This window comes from Dermacentor albipictus, chromosome 2, assembly GCF_038994185.2.
Source record: "Dermacentor albipictus isolate Rhodes 1998 colony chromosome 2, USDA_Dalb.pri_finalv2, whole genome shotgun sequence".
Taxonomy (NCBI): Eukaryota; Metazoa; Arthropoda; class Arachnida; order Ixodida; family Ixodidae; genus Dermacentor; species Dermacentor albipictus.
This window is the reverse complement of record NC_091822.1, coordinates 75,070,954-75,085,690: the sequence shown is the minus strand read 5'-3', so window position 1 is coordinate 75,085,690 and position 14,737 is coordinate 75,070,954. Positions and strand designations below refer to the sequence as shown.

General features: G+C 50.6%; 1 long non-coding RNA gene across 1 annotated transcript in view; it reads right to left on the bottom strand.

Moving 5' to 3' along the window:
* The window catches only part of LOC135913088 (uncharacterized), a 39,847-nt gene extending 25,110 nt beyond the window's left edge, over positions 1–14,737 (bottom strand). Inside the window, exon 1 of the long non-coding RNA XR_010567883.1 lies at positions 14,640–14,737. This is a non-coding gene — a long non-coding RNA (uncharacterized lncRNA). The remainder of the gene's footprint in view (positions 1–14,639) is intronic.

Genomic DNA, 14,737 nt, shown 5'->3' with positions numbered 1-14,737 from the left:
TTCTTGGACAGTCACCACCCCTCAGAAGGATCAACCGGTGTTTGCTGGGCTCCCAGTTGACGACGTTGAAGACTGGTTGGAGCTATACGAGCACGTGAGCGACTTTAACCAATGGAACCAATCAACAAAACTTGCTCACGTTGCCTTCTTAAAATTAAAATGAATTAATTTATGGGGTTTAACGTGCCAAAACCACTTTTTGATTATGAGGCACGTAGTAATGGAGGACTGCGAAAATTTCGACCCCCTGGGGTTCTTTAACGCGCACTTAAACCTAAGTAAACGAGTGTTTTCGCATTTCGGCCCCATCGAAATGCGGCGGCCGTGGCCGCGATTCGATCCCGTGACCTCGTGCTCAGCAGCCCAACACCATAGCCACTGAGCAACCATGGCGGGTTCACGTCGCCTTCTACCTAACCGGCGTTGTGAAAACTTCGTTTTACAATCATGAGCTCGATTTCATCAACTGGAGCAGCTTTAAACACGACCTACGCCACATTTTCGCGAACTAGTATGTCCGCTCCGATATCGCCAAGAAGTTTGCTGAGCATGTTCAGCTCTCGGGCGAGTCTTACACTTCGTACATAGAGGACGTCCTCACCCTATGCCGCTGCGTGAACACCTCGATGGCAGAGAGTGACCGTGTACGCCACCTGCTCAAGGGCATTGTGACTGTGGCATTCAATGCTCTTGTAGTGCTGAATCCCACTACCGTCGCAGACATCATCAGTATGTGTCAGCGACTCGATGAGCTTCATGTGCTCCGCTTACTACCTCACACATCTGATTTCAAGGCGTCCAATGACAGCGAGCTACGTGCCTTGATTCGCTCCATCATCCGTGAGGAACTGCCCGCCCAAGCTTCATCAAACCCTCCTGAGGTCCATCTGACGCCTCCTAGGGGTGGCCTACGCCATATCGTGAGGAAAGAGGTAGCAGCCGTGACCTGCCCGCAAATACCGAGCCCGCAGCCAATCGTTACGCCAACTTACGCTCAGGTTGCCTCTATAGTGCCACCGCCCCAGCAGCCACCACAACAGGCACCTGCATCGCACGTGTCCCTGAATCCTATCACTACAATACCACCAGCTGTTCCGTCTTACAACGGACGGAGCCCATCTCGACCGGTTTGCTGCTACTGCGGCATCCGTGGCCACATTTCAAATTTGACCGACACCGTCAGCAAGGTGAAAGACGTGGCTATGACGAGTTTGAAAGGGATGAGTTTTCTGGCCCTGCACCACAACGTCGGCGTTCTTACTACAATTATTATCCACGACGTTCCCCATCTCCACAGGACTTGAACACTACCGTTCATTGCGTTTCCCGCATCGTCGCCCTCCATCACCGATGCGGCGCTCCTCTTCCATTGTACGACCGGCTACTTCGTCCTCCGATCACCGCCCGGAAAACTAAATGGTGCAGCTTCAGGAGGGAAAGCTGCATCCTTTGGACAACGTGCAACTCCTCTGGAGCCCCCGTCAAGTGTACTTTTGGTGCGTGTTGAGGGTGTCCGAATCGAAGCCTTGATTGGCACAGGTGCATCGTTTTCCGTTATTAGTACTGACTTGTGTTCTCGATTGCGAAAAGTGAAGACACCGCATAATGGCCCTTCCCTTCGTTGTGCTAATGCAGTTCGTTATCAGCCCTCCGGTGTTTGCACTGCGCATGTTTTCATTGATGGCATCCTTCACCACATTCAGTACGTCGTGCTGTCTTTGTGTACCTACGCGATGACATTGGGTTGGGACTTCCTGTCCTCCACCTCACCTTTCATCTCTTGCCGTCAGCGAACTATTCATATTGCTACGGAACGATATATGCGATCGCAAAAAGGCGAGCTGTGTGAAGATGACGACAACGATTAGAAGCAAGCGCGGGGTGTTGCCTCTTGGCCAAGGGCAGCGTATCTTCTTGCAAATATACATGTACATAGCTTTTCGTCTGCGTCTCCTACGTAACATATCTGGTGGAGGTGGACGTTCCCTGTACCTCGTCACGGAGCTTCGCAGTGGACGGTACGTCGAGCCTTCCTTTATGGCGCCCGGCGACGACAACCCGACTCCACCGGCTCCGACACCTGCTGCCACTTCGACGACCTACACCACCCTCCCCGCTCCCCGTGATCCTGGCGTATTCTCGGGGAAAGATGGGGAAGACGTCGAGGACTGGATCAGCCTTTACGAACACGTCAGCCGCAATAACCGGTGGGACCCAACTATCATGCTCGCCAACGTCGTCTTTTACCTCGGTGGCACACCTCGAGTTTGGTATCGCACGCACGAAGATGAGTTCATCAGTTGGTATTCACTTAAGACACAGCTTCGATACTTGTTCGGCAACCCCTACGGTCACCAACTTGCCGCGCAGAAGGCGCTTTCCGGCCGTGTGCAGACGTCAACAGAGCCCTATGTCACGTACATTCAGGGCGTCTTGGCTCTGTGCCGCAAAGTTGACACCCACATGACTGAGTCAGACAAGGTTGCCCACATCCTTAAAGGCATTGCCGATGACGCCTTCAACCTGCTGGTTTGCAACAACGTAGCGACGGTGGATGTTGTTATAAAAGAGTGCTGCCGCCTGGAACTCGCTAAAAGCCGACGTATTGACCAGCAGTTTGCCCGTCTGCCCAACACCCCAGCGACATCTTCCTGTGCCGACACCCCTCGTCCCAACAACACTGCCGATGTTACCAGGATCGTCCGGCGTGACATCGAGGCTGCCTATCCGGCTGCCTTCGACTCCAGCCCCACCAACATATCTGCAGTCACGGTCTCACTCATCCAGGCAGTTGTCCGCCAAGAGTTCGAAATCATGGGTCTTCACTCCATCTGCTCGGCCCATCGTCCTGATACCCGCCCGGCTTCTTCGATTCCGCCCCGTCCCGCATCGTCTTACCCACCACGTTTCCGCAACCCATCTGAATGGTGCACTGCTGACGACAAGCCCATTTGTTTCCACTGCCATCGAATCGGGCACATTTCTCGGCACTGTCGCAGTCGCTGGAGTTCCCCGACCCGCTCTCTTTATACTGCCAAATCTCACCTCCCAGGTGGCCCTTCTCGTCCCTATGCCGCACGCTGCGATAACGCCGCCGCTGATTCTCCTGCACCGAACCGCTCCTATTCTCGTTCGCCTTCTCCCCAACGACGACAATCTCGCTCTCCCCAGCCCCGTCGCTCCTATTCGCCGACTCCCTTCGGCCGCCGCTCCCAGCCGGAAAACTAGACGATGCAGCGCCTCGAGGTGACGCTGCATTGCTCCCTACGCCGCCAAATCCACTACTGACGTTGCCCACTCATCTGAACCTTCTTGACGTGCAAGTCGACGGTGTTTCTGTGTCCGCACTCATAGACACTGGGGCGCATTTGTCCGTAATGAGCGCTGACCTTCGTAACCGGCTCAAGAAAACTGTCACGCCCGCCACGACGCCTGTTGTCCGTGTCGCCGATGGCGGAACAGCCCCCGTAATTGGTATGTGTACCGCCCGCGTCTCCTTCGCCGATCGCTCAACAATCGTGCTATTCACAGTCATCGCCCACTGTCCCCACGACATGATCCTCGGCTTAGACTTCCTCTCCACACATTCTGCTCTCATCGATTATTCCGCCAGTACTCTCCGCCTTGACCTGCCTGTTCTGAACCCTGCTGAACCACACCCCAGTCGCCTCACTTCCGTCGACTTCGTTCGCTTGCCACCTTCGGCACTGACCTACGTTGACCTAGTGTCATCCCCACCAGTCCCCGACGGTCACTACATCGCGGCTCCTATGCAAGACATCCTCCTTACACACGGGATCACAGTACCTCCTACAGTTTTATCTATTACGGCGAATTGCGTCTGCCTGCCAGTGGTCAACTTTGGCTTGACGACACAAGTGCTGCCACGCGGGATGTCTCTGGCTCAACTTTGTTCATTCGAGGATCACTCAGTAGCATCCATTGCAGTAGACGACACTTCGTCCGATACTCCTCTACCATCGCAGTCGGCAAATTGTACCATCGCTGACTTACAGAAAATGATTGCGCCCGACTTGCCGTCCGAGCCCGCTCGTGAATTCTACCGCGTTCTGTTTTCCTACCACGACTTTAACGATCGTCCTTTGGCCCAAACTACAGCTGTCAAACATCGCATTAATACCGGCGATGCCCCTCCTATTCATTGCCGCCCGTATCGAGTGTCACCAGCTGAGCGTCAAGTTATTCTCGCAGAAGTTCGCAAAATGCTTGCCAAGAACGTTATTGAACCATCATATAGTGCATGGGCGTCACCTGTTGTACTGGTCAAAAAGAAGGATGGTTCATGGCGCTTTTGCGTGGACTATCGGCACCTTAACAGGGTTACCAAAAGGGACGTGTATCCCCTACCTCGCATTGATGACGCCCTTGACTGCCTCCATGGTGCTCGCTATTTCTCCTCTATTGACTTCCGCTCCGGCTACTGGCAGATTTCCGTGGACGATCTCGACCGCGAGAAGACTGTTTTTGTAACACCCGACGGTCTTTATCAATTCAAAGTGATGCCGTTCTGCCTATGTAACGCCCCTGCCACTTCTGAACGCATGATGGACTCCCTTCTTCACGGTTTCAAATGGTCCACGAGCCTGTGCTACTTGGACGACGTTATCGTATTCTCCCCAACGTTCGCAACGCACCTCGAGCGCCTCTCAGCAGTCCTGGACGTTTTTCGTCTAGCCGGTCTGCAACTCAACGCATCGAAGTGTCAATTCGGCCGTCACCAGATTACCGTCCTTGGACATCTCGTTGACGCGAACGGAGTGCAACCGGACCCAGGCAAGATCCATGCTGTTGCGCACTTCCCTATTCCGAAGTGTGTCAAGGATGTGCGCAGCTTCACCGGCCTTTGTTCGTACTTCCGCCGTTTCGTGAGAAATTTCGCCGCCATAGCACGACCACTTACCAAGCTTTAGAAAAAAGACGCCCCTTTCCAGTGGGGCGATAACGAGGCCTCTGCATTCTCACATCTAATCGACATTCTCACAACGCCTCCCGTTCTGGCCCATTTCGATCCTTCTGCGCCTACCGAAGTCCGTACTGATGCCAGCGGTCACGGAATTGGCGCAGTACTGGCACAACGCCAGCGTGGCCACGACCGTAGTAAAGTTTCGTTCGTTCTCCGTCCTCGCTTCACCGTTGGAACTTGAAGCTTCTCGGATGATGATCGGCAGTTGTTGATCAAACGCAGGCAGGAAACGATGAGGTCAGATGTACAACAAACATTTATACGTAAACTTTTCTATATACATGGCAGGTAAAACAAATACATTACAAATTTGAACAATTGAGAAACAAAGTCTCACTCTTCGACTGTCTCAATGACTGTTAGAGCCCAGACTCGTTTTAACGTACATAGTACGGAGGCTCACTGATCTATCATCAATCCTGATTTCAGCCAAGTCTGAGGGACAGCATGTCGTCCCGATTTTTATAGCCCAAATATACAAAGAAAAAAAGGCGGTAGGGCCGTTGGCCCGTCCCACAGGTTCAGTTGCCAATCAGAGTCAACCGTTTGTTAAGCCACAACCCACAGGGATGGGCTTACTCTTAAAAATAAACATATTGGAAAACAAAGCTATTTTCCTTCTTCGCCAAAACTCCGTTGCCCTCTCATTTCTCCGTAGTTGGTGACGGGCTCAGCAAAACACGCCAGGCCCGAACAAGTTATCGCTAGACCGTTTCAAATCCCAACGGCATCTAGGCCGCAAATGTCTCGGAAGCAGGGGCATCGACACCACGTAGTGCCGCTGTACTCAAAGTTTGGCCATGTGGGAGACGGATGGCGCTCCTTGTCCTTCAAACTTATTGTCTACAAGACAAAGTTCTCCGAGTGCGTGTTTCCAAGACGCCGTCGTCCGAATGCACTCTTTACGTGTGCACCGAATTCCTACAGCGTGCACTGTAAGCTGGCCTTCGACACCACACAGGCAGTCGCACCCAACAAGGCTGGCGATTGCGTTCCGGACGCGTAGAAGATTAGGTCCATGCTCACTGCATGCGGCACGGGGTCAGAGTTGCTAAGTCCTTCTTAACCTCGGCGGCGCCTCCAATTAGTCAGGCACTCGGGCGCCAGACCCACAATACCTTGTACAGCGGTCCCTTTCAAGGCTGGTCTGTGTGACCGTCGGCGGACTGCCAACACCGTGCGCACAATACCGACTTCCCAGAATCGGCACTCGCCCTCCTGGCGCCTGCCGCGACGCGTCATCCAACACTGCGCGGTGCCTGTGACTCCTCATAACACAGCAACTGTCGCCCCGCTGACGTGGGGGGAAGTGAACCCCCCTCTATACACAAAGCACAAGGCCGATTCGTGACACTTAAGAACACGAACAATCAGAGCGATCTCACAACCGCGTTATCGCTTACGCCAGCAGGCTCCTCTCACCCGCGGGGCGCAACTATTCCATCAGTGAGCGTGAGTGCGTGGCCCTAGTTCGGGCGGTTGCGAAATTCCGCCCATACTTATATGGCCGACCCTTTTCCGTTGTCACAGACCATCACGCGCTTTGCTGGTTACGCTCACTGAAAGATCCTACAGGAAGACTTGGTCGCTGGGCCTTACACCTCCAAGAATATTCGTATACTGTCACCTATAAATCTGGCCGACTACACAAGGACGCTGACTGCCTGCCTCGCTACTCGGTCGACGAGCCTGACGACGCCGACAGTAGTAGCGCCAACGGCATTTTCTCTGTGTCTGCCTTCGCTAACATTGCCGATGAGCAGTACCTAGACCTATCGCTGCGAGCACTTGTCGAGCGTCTGCGCTCTACATCTACCGACGCATCCGTTCACCGACAGGTCCTCCAGGGCGGCATTCTGTACCGAAGGAACTTCCTCCCTGACGGCTCTGATCTTCTTCTTGTCGTGCCAAAACGGCTACGACAGACTGTGCTCTTTGAGATGCATGACGCACCCACTGCAGGACATCTTGGGGTAACCCGCACTTACGACCGCGTCCGCCGCCGCTTCTATTGGCCTGCTCTCACTCGCTCCGTTCGACGCTATGTTGCTGCCTGTGTTCCCTGCCAGAGTCGGAAAACACCTCAGGTGCTACCTGCCGGTCATCTCCAGCCGATCACTGTCCCTGTGGAACCATTCTTTCGTGTTGGATTAGGCCTGCTCGGTCCCTTTCCCACGTCATCCTCTGAAACCAAATGGGTAGCCGTCGCGACTGATTACGCCACCCGATACGCTATCACTCGGGCTCTCCCTACCAGTTGCGCCACTGACGTCGCGGACTTACTCTTGCGTGACATTATCTTGCTTCATGGGGCCCCACGACAGCTGCTTACTGACCGTGGTCGGAACTTCCTCTCGAAAGTTATCGCTGACATTGTGTGTTCCTGCTCCATTCAACACAAACTGACTACCTCATACCATCCTCAAACAAATGGCCTGACAAAGCGGTTAAACCGTACTCTTACCGATATGCTGTCCAAGTACGTTTCCAAAGACCACCACGACTGGGACATTACCCTTCCTCACGTAACATTTGCGTACAAATGTTACGTGAGGAGGGGCACGACCCGACGGATTCCCGGCACGACACCGGCGGATTTTCTCCATTTTATCTCATGTACGGTCGCGAACCTACCTTGCCCCTAGACACGGCACTTCCTCCTGCTGCTATCTCAACAAGCGAGTATGCGCGCGACGCCATCGCCCTCGCCGACCATGAGCGCCAGCTTACCCGTGCTCGACTGACGGCCTCACAAACCACACAGCAGTGTCAGTACAACGCCCGACATCGTGACGTACAGTTTTCGCCTGGTGCGCTCGTGCTCCTGTGGACGCCCTCTCGTCACGTCGGACGTTCACAGAAGCTCCTTTCGCGATACACAGGACCCTACCCCGTGGTGTGCCAGGTGACGCCTGTGACTTACGAAATTGCTCCTGTGGGTTCAACCTCGTCCTCTCCTCTGGCATCTAGTGATGTGCATGTCAGTAGGCTCAAGGCCGTGACATGCACGATTGCCGTCAGCGAACTATTCATATGACGGACGCTGAATCTTCGTCCGCAGTCGATGCTCATAGCCCACGTTTCGTCATGTCTACCGACTGTTTCATTCCCGCGGGCAATAAGCATATTCTCACACTGACTTCCGACACTATTCCTAAAGGTGATGTGTTCCTTGCGCCGAGCGGTCACTGCATTTCTGGTGGGCTTAGCCTTACTCCTAACCTGGTGTGGTTTCATGACGATACAGCGTTCGTCGCTGTTCGTAACCCTACTTCTTCGCCAGTTGTGCTCTCCCAGCGCACTACTGTGACTTACTTTACTGACACCGAAGTTCTTTCGCTGGTACTGCTTCACACCGAATCACCACCTTTGTCTACCACAATTGATTATCATACTGCTGCCGCTGCTTTAACGGCCGCGATAAATCTCGATCTGACCGCTGCGCAGAAGGAAGACCTTTCGGCACTCCTACAAAAACACAGCGCCTTATTTGACGTTCACTCCAAGCTTCTGGGACGCACTTCCGTCGCAGTACATCGCATGGAAATGGAAGGCCGTTCAATTGCACGCTGCCGCCCGTATCGTGTGTCTTTCGCAGAATAGAAAATCATTGCGGATAACGTTGATGACATGCTCAAAAGAGGCATAGTTCGGCCATCGTCCAGTTCTTGGTCGTCTCCTGTTGTGCTGCTTCGCAAGAATGACGGCTCTGTACGATTTTGAGTCAATTATCGAGCCCTTAATAAGATCAAGCGTAAAGACGTCGATCCGATGCCAAGAATCGACAATTGCATTGACTCTCTCCAGACCTCCGCTCCGGGTACTGGCACATCCCCATGCACGAAGCGGACAAGGACAAGACAGATTTGCAACACCAGACGGACTTTACGAGTTCAACGTCATGGCCTTCGGTTTATGTAATGCTCCTGCAACATTTGAACGCATGATCGACACAGTTTTACGTGGCCATAAGTGGAAGAACTGTGTGTGCTATTCAAATGACATCGTTATTTTTTCTACACCTTTTTGTCAGCACCTTGAGCGTTTGGACGAAGTTTCCACATGCATTTTCAACGCTCGATTCCAACTCAACACAAAGAAATGCCATTTTGCCAGAAAGAACATAAGTGTTGGGCCACATTATAAGCAAAGATGGCGTTCGACCAGATCCCGAAAAGTTTGCTACCGTGCTTTGCTTCCCTCGCGCTGAAAATTAAAAACAATTAGGAAGTTTCTTGGGCCTAGTATCCTACTTCCGCCGCTTCATCAGTCATTTTGCTGCCGCGACGTTGCCGCTGCACAAGTTGCTCACGTCGGGCACTGCTTTCCCTTGGACAGATGGCTGCGAACTTTGTTTTCAAGCCCTGAAGCAAGCGTTCACCACCGACCCTGCCATCTGCCACTTTAACGAGAATGCACAAACTTGTGTGCACACCGACACTAGTGGCCATGGGATTGGTGCTGTCCTTCTACAGCGTGATACCGCCTCACGAGAGAGAGTTGTCGCCTATGTCAGCCGCGCATTAACCCGAAAAGAACTACTCGATCATAGAGCTGGAATGCGTCGCAGTAGTTCGGGCGATACAAAAATTTCGACCATATCTTTACGGATGCCATTTCACGGTGATAACCAACCACCACGCCTTATGCTGGTTGTCGTCAATCAAATATTTGTCTGGAAGGCTTGGTCGCTGGGTGGTCCGCTTACAAGTGTACGATTTTGACGTTGTCTACAAGTCTAGCGAAAAGCATCAAGATACCGACGCTCTCTCCTGCTGCCCGCTGCCACTATTATCTTCGAGTACTTCTCTTCATTGCTCGCCACTTGATGATGAGACTAAGTCGCCACTGCCGTTATTACCTCTAGCGGTTACTGACACGTTATCTACCAATCGCGTCACTCAGCTCGTCTCGTGTCAACGTTCTGACCCCTACTGCAACAGCATTATCCAACGCCTGTACGGAAGTAATTCTGCAGCAAATGCCAGATTCTGTCTACAACTGCGGCTATTCAATCTCGAAAACGATGTGTTGCACCGCTACACTTACAACTCCGACGGACACCGCTGGGTACCTGTTCTTCCACGTTCGATGCGCACATAAGTCCTTGAACCCTTTCGCGACGACTCATCTGCTGGCCATTTGGGTTTTCACAAAACATACGACCGCGTTAGGAGCCGTTTCTTTTGGCCAGGCATGTGTACCTTTGTGACCAAGTACGTCGCTTCTTGCGTCCAGCGTCAACGGCGGAAACGGCCGACTTCGCCTTTTGCTGGGCTTTTACAGCCCATCCCATGTCCCGAGACACCGTTTGCCATCGTTGGGATAGACCTAGTCGGCCCTCTGCCCATAACGCCGGCAGGTCATCGATGAATCGTGACAGCTGTTGACCACAGCTCACAGGTTACGCAGAGACCGTTCCTATACACTCTAGTTCGGCCTCCGACGTTGCCACTATCTTTGTGGGTGTCATTATGCTGCGTCGTGGTGCACCTCGCGTATTGTTAAGGGACCGCGGCAAGACTTCCATGTCAACAAAGATCGCAGAAGTACTCCGAGCTTCTAGCACAGTTCATAAGACGACATCCGTAAATCACCCTCAAACAAATGGCTTAACATAGCGATTTCATCGCACACTAATAGATATGATATCAATGTATATCTGGCCAAACCACGACAACTGGGCAAACTTTTACCTCTTGTGACTTTTGCTCATAACACCGCTATCCAACGAACTATTGAGGTGCTCACCATTCTACCTAGTATACGGCCGTTCATCGACATTCACCATGGACGCCGCTTTCTTCAGTGCACCAACTATCACCTCGGGCAGTATACCCGAACAGTTTCTCTCGAGACTTGAGGAATGCCATCAACGTGCTAGCTTCAACACAGAAGTCAGTCAACTAGATCGCAAGCAACGTTATGACATCTCTCGTCACGACGTCTCCTTTCGTCCTGGAGAGGAAGTGCTCGTTTGGCCGCCCATTCGTACACCCGGTTTGTGTGAGAAGTTTAAATCCGGCTTCCTTGGACCCTACATTATTAATGAACAAACAACCCCCGTGAACTATCGCGTTACTCCCGTAGACCTTTCTTTGGACCATCGTTATCGTGGTTCGGAGATCGTTCATGGTTCGCGCATCGAACGAATCGTTCAGCGTTTCCCTCCTGGCTAAGTCGCGGCCTGGCTGGTCGCTTGCACGCGCAGGGAAATTTGCGTGAGCATTATTCATGCACTTCATATTTTCACCCGCACATACTCATCAGCGCCGTTTTGGGGCCTGGAGGGGGGGCTCTCACTCGAAAGAATAAAGACGAGACTGGCTGCCTAAGCCTCGTTTCACAATGCATATATATATATATATATATATATATATATATATATATATATATATATATATATATATATATATATATATATATATATATATATCCCAGAAAAGTAGATAGGAAAACGGCGCCGTGGTAGCTGGATTGGTACAATCATCGCACGCGTAATTCAAAGACCAGGGCTCGTACCCCACCTTCGGGCAGTTGTTCTTCCATTGACTTTCCAATTAATCAATCACTTGTTTGAAATAAGTAATATGTAGAAGTAAATGCTCTTTTGCTGCCCTTGGTGTCTATTTGCTGGCTTTTATGACTCATAATCCTGCCCCTGGGTTTCCTTACCTCTCGTTCATATATATATATATATATATATATATATATATATATATATATATATATATATATATATATATATATATATATATATATATATATATACTCCAGGCCTTTCCCTCGTCTGGAGTCAATGTAAGATCAGGAGAGGTCTCCCTCGACTCGCTGAGGGCAACAGCGTCATCAATGCGAACAATAACGGCAACTATAATGTCATGTAATTTATAAACAGGTCGGTGAACTAACTCAAGGGTGAGCTCACTAAGACTTCAACCGAACGATGAGGCTGAGTTCGTGTGAGCCTGGCTGAGAATAATTTGTTAAATATAAGTGGCAGCAAGCTCGGCTTAGTAGAATTTTGACCAAGTATGGGCCCGCATCAGCTAGTCTGAGTAGAATATTAGGGAATCTGTACACACGTCATTAAATCACACTACAAATAAATCGGTAAGCAACTGCATCTCGCACTCTAACACAAATAAATGTCAGGTACGTAAATTCATCCTGTTTTTGCATATCTGGTATTTGGATGATACTTATACAGGCAATAATAGCGAATACAGTCGTGAGTTTATGCAGGAATGCATGTAGTTGCAAACATACGGGCAACTGTGCTTCTTTCTTCTTTGGCTTGGCTTTGCTTCCTGATACCTCTGCACACTTGATTAGCTGTGGACGCGCAAGGCACCCCAACTTCGTCTGTCTGTCAGGCGACAATGCGGAAACGACCAAGCCTCCCCACCTGATATTACGTGTACACATTTATTATGTATGATTAACAATAATTATTCCCTATGTTACGCCTTTTTTTCACAATTAACCCACCGCTACTGGCCAACTTTCTTTCAGGTGGCGCCCACTTCCTCTGTATGTCTGTCAGGAAAGGTCAGAAAACCACAAGAACTCACCACCTCAATATGGCGTCTACTCATTAAAGATGCACTAATGGGCCAAACTAAATTGATTTTTTTCTTCGTAATAGCCGATCACTAGCCCATTCGGAATGAAATTGGTGGCATCCCGCCGATCACCTTGGCAGTGGCCACTCGGAGCTGCCGGGGAGGACAAATTTATTTGCGTATAATATTTCTGCGTGGCAGTATAACGCTTTCGAGCCCATTCGCCCATGTATACGACATCGCTCTGCCGAGTGATGGTCACAGAGGACTCGCTTTATTGGCGTTTTTACCGTTCCGTTGCGCCCTGCTGCGATTTAACGCTAGCCACCGCAAGCTAAGCGAGGGAAACCAGATCAATCGCAGACGTCGACACCGCCCTTCTCATTCGGTTATCTACTTTCTATTTCGCTAGCTCAGCCCCACGAACGCCCTCTCCCCTTCTTCGTGCTCCTCGCCTCTTGTCAGGTAATTAGATAAGAAGCACCAGTCGAAGTAGGCAATGACATTTGCTTTGAAAGAAAACAAAAGTGACCTGCACACAAAAACGACGAGAGCGCCTTATTTGATTGTTGAAACAACGTTGCGAACAACTGCGCGATGCTTGCGTCGGCTGTTATGCAAATTTGACGTTGAGCGATTGGAATAAAAACCGATTGAAATGGTTGTACATGGACGTTGTCACGACTTAGCGTCTGAACGAAGACGACGAAGCACCAGGGGGTTCGCACTAGAAGATAGCTGACACCATAACCTAGGCCTACTATGTCTTACTACAAATTGGTGCAGCCGCATAGTTTCTTTGTGGACATTCAAGTTGAGACGTGGGTGGACACCATCAGCGGAACGAATCAAAGCGGTGGCATCCGAAACCTGGCTACAACCCGTCAAGATAAAGAGAAACGAGTTCTTCCGCAAGCTGTGAGAACCGATGCATTTGTCTCTTATATAAGCGCTAGGACAAAGATCAGTTGAGATGTTTTAATTGCGAAAGAAAAAGTGGAGCTGTATATGAAACTTCAAGAGAATGAAAATTTCTTTTGACTACAAATCGAAACTGCGCGAAGCCTGCTACGGTTGCTTGGTCTGACAGCGGCGTAAACCTGATTACTAAGTTTCTTGAAGTACAAGAGACACAAAACAGAGAGCAAAATGAAATAATGTGTTTACCTGTAAGCGTGATTGAAAGAGGAATAAACAGACCGAATAATGAACACGTGAAGCCAGACATATTTTATGGAGAGTCCAGACGTACCGAGTCCTGGCTAACGCTCCATGAATATGCCTGTAGTGAAAATTAGTGGCGCACGTACGAAGATAAAGTGAAAAGCATGCGACTACTCCTGTCAGGAATAGCGAAGGGTCGGTACGAATAACGTGTCAACGCTCACGCCAACAAGCCCTCTACGGAGTGGAAAGAAAGTCTTGTCAGCACTTTTGGTGAGAACAAGGTATTCTTATGGGACAAAGCTATCGCATTCAAGTACAGATGTGAATCTGCACTGAGCTATTCTGAGCTGCACTGCATACTGAACTGCACTCAGCTAGGGCCCAAAATGGTTGAAGTACTGCTGCAGGCAATGCGAAAACTCTGCCTACAAGGCCCCAGGGCCCCAGTCGCAACCCTTGTTGCCTCGTTCAAGGCATCCAACTGCCACACCAGCTGATGAAAGACGCCCGCTTGAAAGGTGGAAGTCTACCGCTACTCATGTGTCCTTTCTGACTCACGAAGGAGGCTCAAGTAAATGGGAAGGGTCAGACGATATGACAAAAAATAAATAAAGAGAACGTGGGCTTCCGCGTGACGATACCAAGAGAAGCTGTTTATTTGTCGCATGCAAGCCTCTTGTACATATCTGTTTTTGTTGATGGAAAGGAAAGGAGCGCGTTAGTTGACAGCGGAGCAAGCATCACAATTTTAAATACCAGTGTCATTGACAGTGATAAAGTACAAAAGGGACGGCCTGAAGAAGTATATGAATACGACGGAAGGAGAGATGTTCCCGATAAATGGACATGTGTAACCATATCGTGTTTAAACAACAGGGCTGCTGCGAAGGCGCTATTACTCTTTTGACTACCGTATGACTTACTTCTTTTCCGTCCAGTCATCAGTGCACTTTGCCTCAGCATCCCCTGGACTGAAGAAATAACCACAGAAAAGAAGTGTCACTGCATCAGCGCTTCTTCA